This window comes from Bubalus bubalis, chromosome 22, assembly GCF_019923935.1.
Source record: "Bubalus bubalis isolate 160015118507 breed Murrah chromosome 22, NDDB_SH_1, whole genome shotgun sequence".
NCBI lineage: Eukaryota > Metazoa > Chordata > Mammalia > Artiodactyla > Bovidae > Bubalus > Bubalus bubalis.
In genome coordinates, this window is record NC_059178.1 from 20,439,864 (window position 1) to 20,457,825 (window position 17,962).

A 17,962-nucleotide genomic window follows, 5' to 3' on the forward strand; every position below is an offset into this window, starting at 1 on the left:
TTACAAAAGAAAATCTATGACTGGTCAATAAGCCCATGAAAAAACCTCCACATCACCAAACATCAAAGAAATGGAAATTAAAACCATGATGAGCTATCAACAGACACCATCCAGAATGGCTGACGTGCAAACAGAACTATAATTCCTAACGCTGGTGAGGATGTGTGGCACTAGAAATTTAATACACTGCTGGTGGGAATGTAACATTTAACCACTTTGAAAAAGTATTACTATTTGGCAGTGTCTACTTAAACTCTTACCATATGACCCAGCAATTCCACTCCTGAGTATCTACCCCAGAGAAATGGAAACATAATCACACATATTCACATGATCAGAGTAACTGTATTTATCACAGATAAAAAACAGAAACACATTGCCATTAACAAGCCTGGATAAACAAGCGGAAATATATTCACACAATAGAATACTAGCATTTTTTGAAATGAACAAACTAGTCAGCCATACAACAAAACAGATGAACTTCAAGATAGCACTGCAGACACCCGAGATTACAAAGTGTATGACTATTTATACGAAGTTCTGGAAGAGGCAAGCTCATCTCCGTCGGGAGAATCTAGAACTGGGGTCCTGGGGTTTGGGGAAGAGGCAGGGCCAGAGTACAGAGCAGCTAGAGAGAACTCTCCAGGTTGATGGCTGTGTTCTATGTCCTGACAGGCACATGGGCTACACACACACACACACATTTGCTGAAACACATCTTCATGAAACACCGCAGACACACACCATTGTGTTAGTCTCAGGGTACTGGTGGTTTGACACTTAGGTCCATTTTGAAATGATGACCAGTTGTGAGCCTAGTAACCACCTGTCCCCACACAAAGTTATTTCAACATTATTCCACATTCCTTACGCTGCACGTCACATTCCGAGGCTTTCCTTTTAATAACTGGGGGTTTGCACCTCCTGATCCCCTTCATCTATTCAACCCTCCACCTCCTTCCCTTCTGGCAACCACGTATTTGTTCTCTGTATCTATGAGTCTATTTACATTTTGTCTTATTTTTCAGATTCTACACATAAGTGAGATCATATGGTATCTGTTTTTCTCTGTCTGACAGATTATCTCACTTAGCAAAATGCCTCTAGATCTACCCATGGGGTCACCAAAAAAAAAAAATTAAACTGTGCCTATCACTGAATATACATTACACCTCAATAAAATCTCACAGATAGGGAAAAAACCATGGATGTTATGCAAAGATGATCATGAGCCATTAAAAATATGAACTCTCCTCAAATGTTGCTACTCTCACCCTAATGGTTGACATCCCCTCCCAGCCCCCCACACCCAAAATCACTGCAAGAGGAATGTCTATTTCCAGTTTTTCCCAAATGAAAGCCTATGGCTACCTGGGAAAAATCTCTCTCCAGAGAGAATTTAAGGAAAAAAATGTGACTTCTGTAATAACTAACAAAAACTATTAAAAGTATTTCCATACATCTAGAATTTTACTTTAGAATCCCCCAAATTATACCTTTGAAATTAAATATTTCATGTAAAAAGAACAGTTATGACAGTTTTAACTGGGGTAAAGCCAAAAATAAGTTTCACAAAATCAGACTCAAACTTAATAAAGACTTAAAAAACTTCACTCCTCTAAAGAACCAGGATATACACTGTTTCCAACAGTCTCTTCTGCTCATGTACCAGTGTTAATCAGCACATGGAAGAGGAGCCACTCAACTATGCCAAAGGACAAAGCAGTATCAGCAGGAAAGACCGACTGCTAAACTGAAGTCTCCTGAAATGAGGTTTTGAAAATAACTCCAATGATTCATTAAACTTGATAATATCTACACAGACAAGGGCCTCTTCCAAAAAACCAACAGCTTGCTTAACTAGTTCACAAGTTAAACACATCCAGTATTTATAAATGGATTTTTATTAAATACAGCCTAAAAGTCATTGGAAGCAGCTTTTCCTTATTTTTATGGTTTTAAAAAATAGTCTGTAAGTTAAAAGTCTCTAACCTAAATCTCTACAAGGGACTCCAGTTACTGGCTCGTTAGAACATACTGAGCACTGACCCCCCCCCATAACCTACTGTCCAGGGATGGCCAACTTCATAAGCATATGTCCATGCAAAATACATTCTTGTTCTTCAAATTTTCTCAGAATTAAAGAGCATCCAGCTCACAAAGGGCCACTAAGCACCCAACACCATACATGCAGAGACCCATCAGAGCACACCATGAGGTCTCAGGGTACAAGGGACAGAGAGATGATCCAGAAAGACTCCTAGCGGGCAGAACAGGACAAGCAAATTACAGAAGATCACAATCGATTTGCCAATAGGACCATGGAAATTTACAGACAATAAACAAACATACTCAAAATTCTGATAAGAAAACCAGTTTCAACAACCACCCAAGTGTACAGGTAGAATAAAGATACTTCAGACACACGGCGGCAAGGACTGTATTCCCTGTACACTTGCCCAAGAGACTTGACGACCTGAGATGCGACCTGACGGGCAGCAAGGAACCCAGGAAAAGCAGGCCTGTGGCCAGCTAGTGACACAGTCCCTGTGACCCCGGGGAAGAAGGGTTCCAACACATCTGCCTGTGCGGAAAAGAAGAACAAGACTGTAGCTTTGGGGACAAATCTGTCATAAGAACAGAGTAAAAAGCAAATAACAGTAAGAGACGACCGTTAACTTTAAGAAAAAAGGTAGACAGGAGAATGAAACCGTAGTCCTCTGCCTGGCTCAGGATTACACAGTGCCTCTGTAATAACCACGATGCAAACGATGGATGCTGACTGATGGAACCAAGCACTGTGCAAGCCATGACTATGCTGGAGGGCTGGGGGCAGCGAACCCGGGGAGGATCTCAGAGACCCAAATCCTTATCCACCTAACACCCAGGTAACAGAGGACATTCAAAACTGCCATCTTCAAAAACAGCAATTTAAGGGTATTACTTAGGTAAAGGAAATAAACACCAAAAGAAATAGCTGAAAGGAAAGCTTCAGCTATAAAACTCGGGAGGCGGGGTGCTGGGGCAAGGTGGGGACCAGCATTTTGCCTGAGTCTTGACACTGGGCTGGGGTCCCCAAGGCCACCCCGGGGTCGGCGATTCGCTAGGAGGACTCACATCAGTAAGCACACAGTCACGCTCAGGCTGAGACTTATTACAGAGAAAGGATACAGAGCAAAAAAAGCCAAGGACAAGGGGCCGAGTCCAGAGGAACCAGGCGTATGCTCCCAAGGGCCCGCTAGCAGGGGAGACATAGGGACACATAGGAAGCGCCAGGGGTTTCTGCCTGCTCCTCCATCAGCCCAAGGTCCCCGAGGAGCCCAGTCACAGCGGCATTCTCTGCGGAGCGGGTACTGAAGTCCCAGACTCCCAGAAAGAAGGCAGGCACTCGGCGTCAATCAGGCTATTCTACAAACCGCTGAGACCCAGTAACCACACTTTTCACTTACACAAAATTTTATAGGCCATAAGGAACTTGACTCATCAAAGGATTTCTCTTCAGACATGAACATTACTATTCAAGAAAAAAAAACAAAACCAAGTTTACGAGCTGAGATGAGGCAAATAATCCTTCAGATGAAGCAGATAAGGCTTAGGGAGTTTCCTATCGTCCACAGCGAAGTCCCTGCCACGCTAACACGCGCGAGGTTCACAGCCTATGCCCGTGACGCACAGCAGTATCCACAGGTGCAGAACCACGCACACCCCCACAGACCAACTGTCAGCCCTCTGGGTTGTTACCTGATTGGTCCTTTCAAAACTCCCAACTTTTGTTCAGGTCTGTGAGGACAGATGAGCCTGGCGGGGTCGCAAACAATCGGGCACGACTGAGTGACTAAACAACAAGTACTTTAATAGACATTTTACTCGAGTTACTGTTTCTTTTCTGCAGTCATCTTATACATCATCAAATTTAATCTTTATTTTAATTTCTCCCCAACCCCCAGGCACTTAGCCAAAAAACTTTTAATTAGTGCCCCATATGCCATAGAGAAATTCACTGAATGACACAGTGATTTATGTTTTCCACTCAGCTTCTCAACATTCTCAGTGTCGTTGATTAAAATATGCCTAAGAGGGCTTCCCTGGTAGTCCAGGGTCCAATGCAGGGGACACGGGTTCGATCCCTGACCCAGAAGACTCAACATGCTGCAGAGCAACTAAGCCCGTGTGCCGTAACTCCTGAGCCTGCGCTCAGAGCCCGGGAGCCGCGACCTGTGCTCCACAAGAGGAGAAGCCACCGCAACAAAAAGCCCAGGCACCACTGGCAGGCAGCCCCCATTTGCTGCAACTACAGGAAGTCCGTGAACAGCGATGAAGACCAGCACAGCCAAAAGCAAACAGATAAATAATAAGACATCTCTAAGATATATGTTACCAAAATCAGTTTAAAAGATGTGAAATTCCAAAGTTCATGATAATGAACACGAACGTATGAATGTCTTTTTAAGGCTGACAATAACTATTACATGACTATTAACAAGAAAACAGAAAAATTCACATTTTAGGAAACTGATATAATGCAATATAAAATAAACCTCTGGATGAAACAGAAATCTGCAAAGCACAGACTATTGCCATTATTTAGGTGAACATAAAAACTCTGAGGTTCAGAACTCCAGGTGTCAGGAAATGAGCAGCCAGAACATACAGTATCTAGCAGCCAGAAATAATTCCACCTCTGCCTGGGCTGAAAGGCTGGGGAGGACACAGTTCAGTTCTGCACACAGCTGTCCAAATCAAAGGGCATGTATGTATAGTAAGTATGGAGAGAAAAGTCCACTGCCTTTACATGAAATCCTATAAGTGCTATAGGATAGCACTGAAAGTGCTATATCATAAGCAGTCACAAACACCAAGGACCAAAAAAAAGTTTTCTTATTAAAAAAACCTTGTGACCTAAGTGGGAAGGAAATCCAAAAAAGAGGGGGTATGTGTATACATATATCCAATTCACTTTGCTGTACAGCAGAAACACAACACTGTAAAGGAACTATACTGCATTAAAAATTAAAATTTAAAAAACAATAAATATCATTTGGAATGTAACAATAAAACAGCACATTTTTAAAGTAACAGGTGGGAGACAGGTGGTATCTTTCCTGCCACATCTCATATAATCACATGATCCAGTCTCAAGCAAATCTTAAATCAGAACTTGGCTTGGAAACAGGGGAGCCCAATAAACCTCATTTAATAATTTTTAAAATGCACACCATTGGTTACAATAGAAAGTGGGTAAAAACATCTAGTCCATGTTCCCCAACAGTGCGCAGACGGACCCAGGGCACTGTGAGCAAACTCCACGGGTCTGAGGTAGCTCAAACTGAGGGAAGCACAGTGCTACTCGACACCTGTCAGTCACTGCACAGCTACCAGAAAAGAAGGTGGCTTCAACACTCAACTGTGCACATCCCCTTCAACAGCATACCTTCATAGAGCAGGGCTTTATAGCGGTTTTTAAAAAATCAACATGGAACAAGAAATAAGGGTGGTGATGTTCAATCTGATTGCAAAGTATCATAAGCTGCACAGTGTTTAATGGACACACAGAAACCACTAATTTTAGTTAAGATTAAGATAAAAATGATTTTCTTTTTTAGCTTATGTGTATTATTTTTTTCAAATGGCTACTAAGTTGCCTGTCAAGTGGGCCTTAGTAAGCATCACTAGGAACAAAGCTAGTGGAGGTGATGCAATCCCACTTGAGCTATTTCAAATCCTAAAAGGCAATGCTGTTAAAGTGCTGCTTTCAATATGCCAGGAAATTTGGAAAACTCAGCAGTGGCCACAGGACTGGAAAAGGTCAGTTTTCATTCCAATCCCAAAGAAAGGCAATGCCAAGAAATGTTCAAATTACCACACAATTGCATTCATCTCACACACTACCAAAGTAATGCTCAAAATTCTCCAAGCCAGGCTTCAACAGTACATGGACCATGATCTTCCAGATGTTCAACCTGAATTTAGAAAAGGCAAAGGTCTGTCTAGTCAAAGCTATGGTTTTCCAGTAGTTATATATGGATGTGAGAGTTGAATTACAAAGAAAGCTGAGTGTCAAAGAATTGATGCTTTTTAAACTGTGGTATTGGAGAAGACTTTTGAGAGTCCCTTGAACTGCAAGGAGATCAAACCAGTCAATCCTAAAGGAAATCAACCCTGAATATTTACTGAAAGGACTGCTGCTGAAGTTGAAGCTCCAATACTTTGGCCACTTGATGTGAAGAACTAACTCATTGGAAAAGATGCTGATGCTGGGAAAGTTGGAAGGCAGGAGGAGAAGGGGATGACAGAGGATGAGATGGTTGGATGGCATCACCGACTTGATGAACATGAGTTCGAGCAAGCTCCGGGAGTTGGTAATGGACAGGGAAGCCTGGTGTGCTGCAGTCCATGGGGTCTCAAAGAGTTGGACGCAACTGAGCGACTGAACTGAACTGAAAGTTGCTAATAAATACATATTTAGTTGTGTGAGCCTAACAATATAATTTAACATACTATTAAACATTTCCATTAGGCTGACACCAGGTCAAATACATGAGATATGTTATGAGGCTGAAATATCAAGTCATAAAAGAAATGAAAGATGCTTGGAATCAAGACAAAAGGACTCAGAAGTCATCTAGAAGATGCTCCCACTGGCCAAAGATGCCAAAGAGAACCAATAAAATTAATAACTGCCACGAACTGAAGTATCAAGTATATTTAAATCCACGAGTTCATAAAAATATTTAAAAATAAAATTCACTGATCACTTTGGAGGATATGAGAACTAGAGAACCAAGTAGTTGTTTGGAATAACTGGCAAATAAGGGGGGGAGCATTTATTCTGAACCTCCTATACCAAGTATAGTTCAGCCAAGTTTCCTTTTATCAAAATCTTCCATGTAATAAACAAAGAAATAAAAGACTATCACCACTTAATAAGCAATTTAAAAATAGATATTGGCAACAACGGCTGTTAATATCACAGACAAAAAAAGAGACACTGGCCTGGAAAAATTAAACTGATAAAACCTGATTCTGATTAAGTCTCAAAATATAGGGACATACAATTTAGTTTATTTAGCTAATACTAAAGAAAAAGAGGGGAAGGAAGAAGAGTGGGAGAATGAACATAAAAATTAAGAGACTTAAGACCGAGAGGAGAAGGGGACAACAGAGGGTGAGATGGCTGGATGGCATCACCGACTCGATGGACATGAGTTTGGGCGGACTCCGGGAGTTGGTGATGGACAGGGAGGCCTGGCATGCTGAGGTTCAAGGGGTAGCAAAGAGTCGGACACGACTGAGTGACTGAACTGAACTGAAGACTGAGTATGAGAAGACAAGCCACAGACTAGGAGAAAATATTTGTAGAAGACATACCTGATATAGGACCACTATCCAAAATACACAAAGAACTCTTAAAACTCAACAATACGAAAACAAAACAATTTAAAAATGGGCAAAAGCCCAGAACAGAAACATCACCAAAAAAGATACAAATGACAAATGAGCATATGAAAAGATGTTCCATATCATATATCATTGGGGAATTACAAATTAAAACAGCAATAAACATGACAAAAGTAAATCTAGATTTAAAAAAATTTTTTCATAACTGTGTGTGGTGATGAATGCTAACTAGATTTACTGTGGTGATCATTTCATAATATATACAAATTTCAAATCTGGCTCTCAATTTGCAGTGCTTCTGATTTAATTTAGCCTCCAAATGATTATGATCATGCTTCATTTTATCAAGTATCACTCTGAAAGCAACTCCAAACAAGTTCTGCTAGCATTTTTGTTGTTCAGCTAGATTTTTGTTTTTAATTACTTTTAAGGCAAAAGCTTTACATTTAAATATCTATACAATCTTTCCAGGTGATCAGTTTGATGGACTTCATTCAAACTGATCAACTGCAAAGAAAGAGACCTAGCACCTGGTGTAGAGTAAGCACTCAATAAATAAAAGCCTCATTCCACGATTTACACTATGATTGTTTAGAACAGAAGGTATACATGTTTATACATTCTTTGCTCGTATGTGTATAAAACACCTCTGGAGGAATATACCAGAAAAGATTAAGTTGTGATCTTTTCAGTGTTATCCTTAATGGCTCACCCAGGCCCCCAGTCCTCAGTAAAGAAATTGGGAGAGACCCTGATGGGGAAAGAGAATGTGGCACAGCTGCAGGTCTAAGTACCATCACTCTTCATAGATGGGGTTTCCTTATCTGTCAATATTGACACAGACCTGCCACAGCACTGCCAAGATTAAACAAAATAGTATTCATGGTCTACAGCAGGTACTCAGTAAGCAGCAACAATAATATCTACACAAAAGCAACAATATAAAATTCCTGGACAAAACTTGAGATTTTATAAACTATATCCTCTGCCTATAAAAGTGTGAAAAAGGAAGAGTTTTACTGCTTTTTCTTTCCTTGACTCCCATTTTAAATAACGTTCGGAAAATCATAAGTGCACTGTTAAAAAAAAAAAGTCATAAACAAATGTAAGAAGCCAAGAAGAAACCTGGAGAAAAAGTACTGGCACTAGACATGACAATTACTTTGCAAACTAATAAATAAAAACAAAAAGCGATTGAGGATTTGAATCTGAAGCAAATACTTTTAAAATGAAAAAACAGGGAATTTAAAAGATTCTGTTTTTCACCCACCAATTTTCTAAAGAGGAACAAGTCTGATGCCCAACACTGGAGGGTGTGATGAGCCAGTCGCATGCTACTGGTAGAAGTGCAAACTGATTCATTCAGAAGGCAATTCAGCAGCATCTACCAAAAATTAACACTCCGACCTAGCAAATTCACTGTTAAACCTTGTCCCCAAATAGACAAAAGTAAGCAAAGCACTGTTTTTGATGGCCAAAAACCCTTTATTATGCTGCATCTCTACAAGCACCTCAAATTCTTTAGGAAAAAAGCAAAGAACAGAGAAAAATACTAACCCAACTATATGCTGTCTACAAAAGATTCACGTAAACTATAGTAACAGAGGCAGCCTAATAATGAATGGAGTGCTAAATAAACAGATGGAGTGAGGTTAAAATGATAGCCTGAGTGCTCAGTTGCTAAATTGTGTCCAACTCTTTGCAACTCCATGGACTGTAGCTCTCCAGGCTCCTCTGTCCATGGGATTTCCCAGGCAAGAATACTGAAGCGGGTTGCCATCTCCTTCTCAAAAAATGATAGCTTAAGGAACTCCAAAAGTTTACCCTCAGAAGAGCCAACTAAAATCAGTCAGAATCCACTTTAACCCTGGAAACTAACCAGAAGCCTGTAGCAACAATTCAGGGAGCATTTATTCAAGAAAAACACCTGAATCTTAGTGAGAACGTAGGATTCTATGATATTTAATTCACTCTGATCCTATCCTGGGCTTCCCAAATCAGTGGCAGCCTTGAAAATAATAGCCCACATTCCCAGCACTGGCACAGCAGAACAAACCTCATTCGCAAACAAACTGAATTATTCCAGTCTCTCTGGAAGACCTACCTGTAGAAGCAGCCCGCCTTATCTCACCTAAACGTAGTTACCTCAGAACTCCCCCCATGCCCAGGGCTACGCCGCTAGGGGGCAGCCAGAGAGGTGTTAGCCGCGCTGCCCGCTGAAGCAACAGGCAAGAGCTGAAGTGAACACTCCCTCCAAACCATGAGAAGAAAGGCTGAGCAGGGAGATGTTCTGGGGAACAAAGACCTTGAACTGCTGCAACAAATTCCTGGAAATCAGGATAAATGTGGATGCCCAGCACCACACACATGCTCAGGACACAGAATTCCTGGCTCATCATTTTTCCTTGCAGTAGTGTGACTGTGTCATCCCACTGCCTTCTGGCTCCTGTGGTTTCTGATGAGAAGTCAGCTGATGATGACACTGAGGATCCCGTTTATGTGACAAGCCACTTCTCTCACTACTTTCAAGATTCTCTCCTTGTCTTTGTCTTTAAACCAGTCGATTAAGAATTGTCTTAGGTGGATCTCATGGAGCTCATCCCACCCAAGAAAGCCCTCCCCACTCACCTCTGGATGATCTTGACATCTGCAGACAGAAACAAAGGCTAAGACCAAAGCTGTCAAGTGGCTGAGTGCTGAAGCTACACCCAAGAGATACACAGCTGTCCTGGTAGCTTACTGGTCTGCTAATGACTGGACATTAGCAGCCAAGAGAATAAAACAGGAATAAATGTAACCAAGGAGGTGAAAGACTTATACACTGATAACTACAAAACACTGCTGAGAGAAGTTAGAGTAGACCTAAATAAACTCCTTTTTAATGGGACAATTCAGTACTGTTAAGATGACAAAGTATTGCTGTAATTCAAAATGATCTATAGACTCAGGCAAAATTTCAACAAGCCTTTATTGCAGAAATGGAAATCTGATCCTCAGTATGGAATCGCAATGGGCCTCGAATACCCACACAAAAATAATGAAGAAACAGAGGGGGAAGACTCAACACTTCGTAATATCAAAAGCAATTACAGAACTAGAGTAACCAAATCAATGTGGCACTGGCATCAGGATAAGCATCCAGACCTACAGAATCGATTTGAAGAGTCCAGAATAAACCCAAACATCTATTGTCAACTGATTTTCAACGAATGTGTCCATTTTTACTCCATGGGGGAGAAATGGTCTCTTCAACAGATAGGAACGGGATAATTAGATTTCCACATACAAAAAACAGGCCCTATCTCAGACCATATACAAAAATTCACTCAAAATGAACCAACACCTACATATAAGAACTAAAACTATAAAACTCCCAGAGGAAAACACAGTGTAAATTTCACGCCTGTGGATTTGGCAATGGATTCACAGGTATGACGCCAAAATCACAAGTAACAAAAGAAAAAACTGATAAATTCTACTTCATCAAAATTTAAAACTTCTGTAGATGAGAAGGCATTATCAAGAAAGTAAAAAAGACTACCCAGAGAATGGAAGAAAGGATTTGCAGATCACATATACTGATAAGGGGCTTCCCAGATGGCTCAGCTCCTGGAATGCAGGAACCACAGGAGATGTGGGTTCGATCACTAGGTTAGGAAGATCCCCGTAAGAGAAAATGGCAACCCACTCCTATATTCTTGCCTGGAAAACTCCATAGACAGGAGTTTGGTGGGCTACAGTCCATGGGGTCTCAAAACAGTAGTAAACAACTGAGCATATACTGATAACGGTCTACCATCCAGAATATACAAAGGAACTCTCACAACTCAACAACAAAAAGACAAACAACCCAATGCGAAGCTAGGAAAAGAACCTGAATAAATATTTCTCCAAAGAAGATATACAAATTGCCAACAAGCACATGAAAAGAAGTTCAACATCATCAGCCACCAGGGAAATAAATGCAAATCAAACCCACAATAAGTTACCAATTTACATCTACCAGGATAGCTTAAATTTTCAAAAACCAGAAAATAACAAGTGTTGGTGAGGATATGGAGAAATGAGAATCTTTACATTGGAGAGGGAAGTGATGCAGCTGCTTTGGGGAACAATTTAGAAGTTCCTCAAACTGTTCCAACATAAAACTCAGGACATGATCTGGCCAATTCTACTCTTAGGTATGTACCCAGGAACAATGAAAACATGTATCTACAAAAAACGCTGCACATGATTATTCACACCAGCACTATTCAAAATAGCTGTAACAAAGAAACAACTTAAATGTTAAACAACTTATGAATAAACAAAATGTGGAATATTCCAGCCAGTGTAATATTCTCAGCAATGAAGAGGAATGGAGTCCTGACACCTACTACAAAATGGACAGGTTTTGAAAACATGATGCTGAGTAAAAGTTGGTCACAGATGATCACATAGATGATTCCATGTACATGAAATGCCCGGAAAAGGCAAACCCACAGAGTAGAAGTAGATTAGTGGTTGCTAGTGAGTGGAAGCAGGGAGGATGGTGAGTGGCTGATAACAAAGAAGTGCAGAAATGAAAGACTCTAAAATTGATTGTAGGGGTGACTGCAACCCTACACATACTAAAAACACTTTGAATTGTACACTTTAAAAGGATTAATTTTATGTTATATGAATATCTCAAAAAAAGTAGCATAAGGAAAAAGCCTACAATTTCACGCTCTTCTTTCACCCTCATCAAGAGGCTCTTTAGTTCCTCTTTGCTTTCTGCCATTAAAGTAGAATCATCTGCATATCTGAGGTTGTTGATATTTCTCCCGGCAATCTTGATTCCAGCTTGTGATTCATCCAGCCTGACATTTCGCATGATGTACTCTACATGTAAGTTAAATAAGCAGGATGACAATATACGGTCTTGTGTACTCCTTTCCCAATTTTAAACCAGTCAGTTGTTCCATGTAAAGTTCTAATTATTGCTTCTTGACCTGCATACAGGTTTCTTAGGAGACAGGTAAGGTGGTCTGGCATTTCCATCTCTCTTTAAGAATTTTCCAGTTTCTTATGATCTACACAACCAAAGGCTTTCATGTAGTCGAAGCAGATGTTTTTCTGGAATTCCCTTGCTTTCTCTATATCCAGCAAATGTTGGCAATGTGATCCTCTGCCTTTTCTAAACCTAGCTTGTGTATCTGCAAGTTCTCCATTCATGTACTGCTGAAGTCTACCTAGCTTGAAGGATTTTGAGCACAACCTTACTAGCATGAGAAATGAGCACACTTTTATAGTAGTTTGAACACTCTTTGGCACTGCCCTTCTTTGGGACTGGAATGAAAAGTTAAGATCATGGCATCTGGTCCCATCATTTCATAGCAAATAGAAAGGGAAAAAGTGGAAGCAGTGGCAGACTTTATTTTCCTGGGCTCCCAAACCACTGCAGATGGTGACTGCAGCCATGAAATTAAAAGACATTTGCTCCTTGGAAGAACAGCTGTGGCAAACCTAGACAGAGTATTAAAAAGCACGTACACACTTTGCCGACAAATGTCCACATATATAGACAAAGCCACAGTTTTTCCATTAGTCATGTACGAATGTGAGTGTTAAACCACAAAGAAGGCTGAGTGCTGAAGAAGTGATGCTTTCGAACTGTGATGCTGGAGAAGACTCTTGAGAGTCCGCTGGACAGCAAGGAGATCAAACTAGTCAATCCTAAAGGAAATCAATCCTGAATATTCATTGGAAGAACTGATGCTAAAGCTCCAATACTTTAGCCACCTGAAGAGAAGAGCCAATTCATTCAAAAAGACCCTGATGCTCAGAAAGATTGAAGGCAAAAGAAGAGGGCAGCAGAGGAACAGATAGTTAGTGTCACTGACTCAACACACATGAATCTGAGCAAATTCTGGGAAATAGTGAAGGACAGGGAAGCATGGCGTGTTGCAGTCCATGAGGTCACAAAGAGTTAGACATGACTTAGCGACTGAACAACAAAGAAAAAGCAGGCTCAGGTCTTTGCCAAATTAAAAGTTCCTTCCTATCCCTTTATTAACCTCTGGTAACACTTCTTCCTAGTCTTCTCTTCACAGCTGAAGATTTGTTTATTCTTGAAATAACCTACATTGGCTTTCTCCACTCTGACTTTCCATTTACACCTCAATTCAATCGAACAGCGCCCTCCCCAGATGACAGCACTAAGTAGGATGCTATGAAAGTGCTCTCAGTTATCAAACTCAACCAACTCCTAACAACCCAGTTTTCCTCAAGTTCTCAAAGGAAGCATATAGCTTCCTTTATTATTATTTTTTTTTCCTGGAGAGGCAGTTGTGAAGTACAGCTTCCTTCTGAAATGATCCCATCTGGGCTTCTACACCATTTTCTCACAATTTCTCGACATTTCTAAACACACAGGAATTTCCTGTTTCAGTTCTTCTTCAATTTGGCTTCAAATGCGACTATTCTCCATCCAGAAACTCTTCCTATGCTGTGTTACCTAATGAAAAGCTTCAGGTACCACCTATGATAGATCCTGATGACTCTCCCATCAAGACCTCTCCCGTGTGCTCCAAACCCACACACCTGACCCTGTAGCATTTCCACCTGCATGTTCTATAGGTAACTCCTACTCAATGTATCCAAAAGCCAAAATACTGTTCCTCCCCAGACCTGCTGATTTCCCTGAATTCCCTGTCTCAGTGTACTTTCATGTTGTCTATTCAATCACCCAAATTAAAATCCAGTTATCTCGTCCTACTATTTCTCTCTCACTTCCCAAATCCAATTCTCACTGAATCCTGTTAATTCTACCTTTTTAATATTTGTGCTATTAACTTACTCCTCTCCACTGGAGAAGGCGATGGCACCCCACTCCAGTACTCTTGCCTGGAAAATCCCATGGACGGAGGAGCCTGATAGGCTGCAGTCCATGGGGTCGCGAAGAGTCGGACATGACTGAGCGACTTCACTTTCCCTTTTCACTTTCATGCATTGGAGAAGGAAATGGCAACCCACTCCAGTGTTCTTGCCTGGAGAATCCCAGGGACGGGGGAGCCTGGTGGGCTGCCGTCTATGGGGTCGCACAGAGTTGGACACGACTGAAGCGACTTAGCAGCAGCTGCATCTCCCCTGACCCTACCTTATTTTAGGCCCTTATGTGTCACCTCAAATATTACAAACACTGCTCACTGTCCTCCTACATCCTGCCTTGTCTTCCCTCCATCCCTTCTGACATCTATATGAGACCAGAGTGATTTTCCTAAGATGAAAACCTTATCATGACTCTTGCCTGGTTAAAATCCATACGCTCTATTATTACCAAGAGAAAAAGCCCTCGAGAACCCTTAGAATGGCATGGGGACCAATCTGTGCAGCCTCACCTTCTGCTACTGACCCCATAAGCCCAATGCTACAGCTGCAGAGAACGACTTTCCATCCTCACAGTCCTCTGGTTCAACTTTCCCTTGGCCTTAACCTCTTCTGCAATTTCTGCCTCCCTCATGCCAAAGCCTTCAAGTTTAAGGACATCAAGTCTAAAACACCTAATACAATGCCTGACACATAGGGGAGAGTTACAACGTAAGTCTGTAACTCTATTCCCTATGAGAGAGGCTTAGGCCTCTTCATCCTGTCTCAGTGACTCCCCTCTGCTTCAAGCTAAAGCTGAAATTACTTGACCTGTCTACAAGACTCTTCCTAATGTGACCTATGCCTACCTCCTGGGTTTCACAGCTTGCCACCACCCTCCACCCTTGTGGGCCATACCTGCAGATCCCACACTCACTCTGTAAGTTTGGACTCCTGGCTTTTCTCAAACAGATCCTCCTACCGAAAAGCCCATCCTGTCTGAGCCTGTCTCCTCACTGTTCCCAGCCCTTCCCATACACTTTTCCCTACCACTGCCCCCTTCCACACTCTCCTCCCTGCCCCATTAAAACTGACCACTACCTCCCTTGTATACCCACTGTGCCCCTGGCCTTCCTCCAGTCAAAGCAATCTAAAAAACACACTGTCTTCATGGAAGTTCAAGTAAGAGATAAAGTCTTAGCATCCTGAAGGCGGGGGCACTACCTTATCCATCTGTAAGTCTTCACAGTACCTGCTACACAGAAATTAAACTAAATGACCTGCACTTTTACTTATTTCCTCTACATATACTAACAAAAGCTTCTATTGGAGATTTTCTTCTAAAAACGAAAGAACATACTTTTGGATTACATTTTGGGCCCAATCTCTCTTTGTAAAGGAAACACCGTAATTACAGTTATTATGCACTTTCTGATACCACTTCTATTTTTCTAAATCTAGGGAGAAATGGTCCCTAGAAGACCTAAAAGGAGGAATACTATTTTAAAGAGATAATAAATTATCTCTCGCAGCTTCGAGATACTCTGTTAAAAAATTACTTCCCAGCTAGCCCACCTCGCTTCCTTTTATGGGTCACTCTGAAAAGTGGAAGCCCCTCTGCTAACTAACTTCCTTCCTGCCGGCACCATCTGCCGAAACAGCTGACAGCAATTAACTCGTCCTCAGGAAGACACTCAGAAAGGAGTTACCAAGTGGCCAAGCTAATTCGGAAGGCGGAAAATGGATTACCTTTCTCATTTCCAGACAAGACTCCGTGACCAGCGAACCGCCCGTGGCCGGCGCCTTCCGGAGAACGTGAGCGCCTCTCCGCCGAGCACCTGCACCACCACCCGGGCCGCAGGGCGGAGACCCGCGGTGACCCGCTCCAGACCCGGCGCGTCCACGTGAACGCGGCGTCCAAACCACAGCACTTTCACCCGCACCGTCAAAACCGCTCGAGTTAACACTCGATCACCTTCGAGCACTCAACCAGGCCTTAGGATAAGATTCTCTGCTTGCTCGGGGGGAGGCTCTGGAGTCACGACTCCCAAACCCGAGGGGCGTGAGGACTTGAGGGAGGCTCGGGTGTGGGGTATGAGAGGAAACCTGTTTCACTCTCACAACGTTTAAAACAAGAAACAAACAAAAAAACTGAAAGCCACCCCACAGTTGACCTCCACAAGAGCCTGTGGGCACAAGCCCACCTGACGAGGAGTTCTGAGAAGAATTCCCAGCTCGAACTTGCCGGCGCCCCTGGAACACGCCCGCGTCCACCAGCCTCCCTCCGCGCCGGAGACCGTCCAGCATCCCGGCCGCGGTTACGTAAAAGCCCGAGTCCCTCTCTGCCATCCGAGGCCCGCGCCCCGGGGAAGGGCCCGGCTTCCACCCTCCTCGTCCGGACCCAAGGCCGGCGAGCGGAGGAACGGGCTGCGCGGGCCGGAGCCGCCGACCAGCGCCCTGCACAGCCGCCCCGGCAGCCACGCCCCCGCCTCGCCGCCCGGCCGCGATGGCCCGGCCCGCTGCCTGACAGACGCCACGGGGAGGCGCGCGGACGGCTGCAGGCACCGGGCCCCGCCGCCCGCCACTGACCTGCGCCGCCGCCGCCGCGCGACCGCCAGCCGCCGCAGCCGCCGCCTCCTTGCTCTCACGCCGCTGCCGCCGCGGCCGCCTCCTGCGCTGCGCCCCCGGCCGGCCTCGGGCGCCCCATTCCCACCCCGCCCCAGCCTCCGCCTGTTTACAATGATTGGGACAGAACCGGGCGAGCCGGCCCACCGCGCACGCGCACTCCCTCCGCCCGCCGCAGCCAGCTTCCCGGCTCCTCCTCCCAGCGCTGACGGCCGGGGCCGTGAGGGCAAGCGCCCCGTGACCCCCGCGCGGGGCATGCTGGGAATAGTAGTCTTCGGAAACCTAATGCCCAGTCCTCAGGCGGCCCTCCGCGGGAGGCGCACTACAACATCCAGGAAGCATCACGCCTGCCCGGCCCAGGGGCCCGCGGGCGAGACCCGGGAGCGCGCCAGAAAACGCGTCGCGCCAGAGCGCTGCCGGCGCCTGCGCAGTTCCCGGTGGTGGGGGTGCCGGATGGTCGCGTACCTCTCCAGCGCGGGCTCTGGGAGGACTGCTGCGGGCAGTGTCGGCCGAACTCCGGAGAAGGGCAGGAGTTGTCCGGTCCGCGCTCGGCACAGCCTGTTCCCTAGCTCCCGAGGCTCAGACCATCTTCACCGCGGGTTTCAGTCCCAACCAGTTAAACCGGCCCGGAGGCCGGCCCAGCAGCCGCGGGGTGGGGCTCATCCCGGGCTGGGTGGGGAGTCTGGCTTGGGGTGGGGACTTGCTGGGGATTTGGACAAAGGAAGCGCCCCGCGCTTCTAATGAGGAACCTGCTAGAATTTCGTGTCGGCCTTGGCCTCAGCGTTCCTTAAACAGGGGTCGACTAGAGCCTCCCTCGATCCTTGCACCTTGTACCGAGGAGCTCTTGAGTTAGCTGCCCTTCGCACGGCAGGCGTGCGCACAGAACTAGATCTGAACGAAGACGGAAATAACGGCATTTTCTCCAGAAACCCTTCACAAAGGCTTCAGGAATTGTCCTGCAAATGTTCTTGTCTTACAAAGTTTGGCAGTTGACTTGGGGGATGTCTCCTGTCCATCGAATTCCCCAGGGAAGAATGCTGGCGTGGGTTGTCATTCCTTTTTCCAGGGGATCTTCCCGACCCGGGGATGCAACCCCGGTCTCCCGCAT

At 44.2% G+C, this 17,962-nt stretch overlaps 1 protein-coding gene across 4 annotated transcripts in view; it reads right to left on the reverse strand.

The window, feature by feature from the left end:
• RALBP1 (ralA binding protein 1) overlaps positions 1-17,452 on the reverse strand; it is a 41,153-nt gene extending 23,701 nt beyond the window's left edge. The window contains exon 1 of one of the 4 annotated variants that reach the window (XM_006066265.3): positions 17,320-17,452. The gene's annotated coding sequence lies outside the window, so the exon portion shown is untranslated. Of the gene's footprint in view, positions 1-15,978; positions 16,395-16,433; positions 16,567-16,818; positions 16,958-17,319 lie in introns of those variants that run through there. The other 3 variants (XM_025273355.3, XM_044934642.1, XM_006066266.3) reach the window with 3 other exon arrangements.
• Positions 17,453-17,962: the final 510 nt, after the last annotated feature.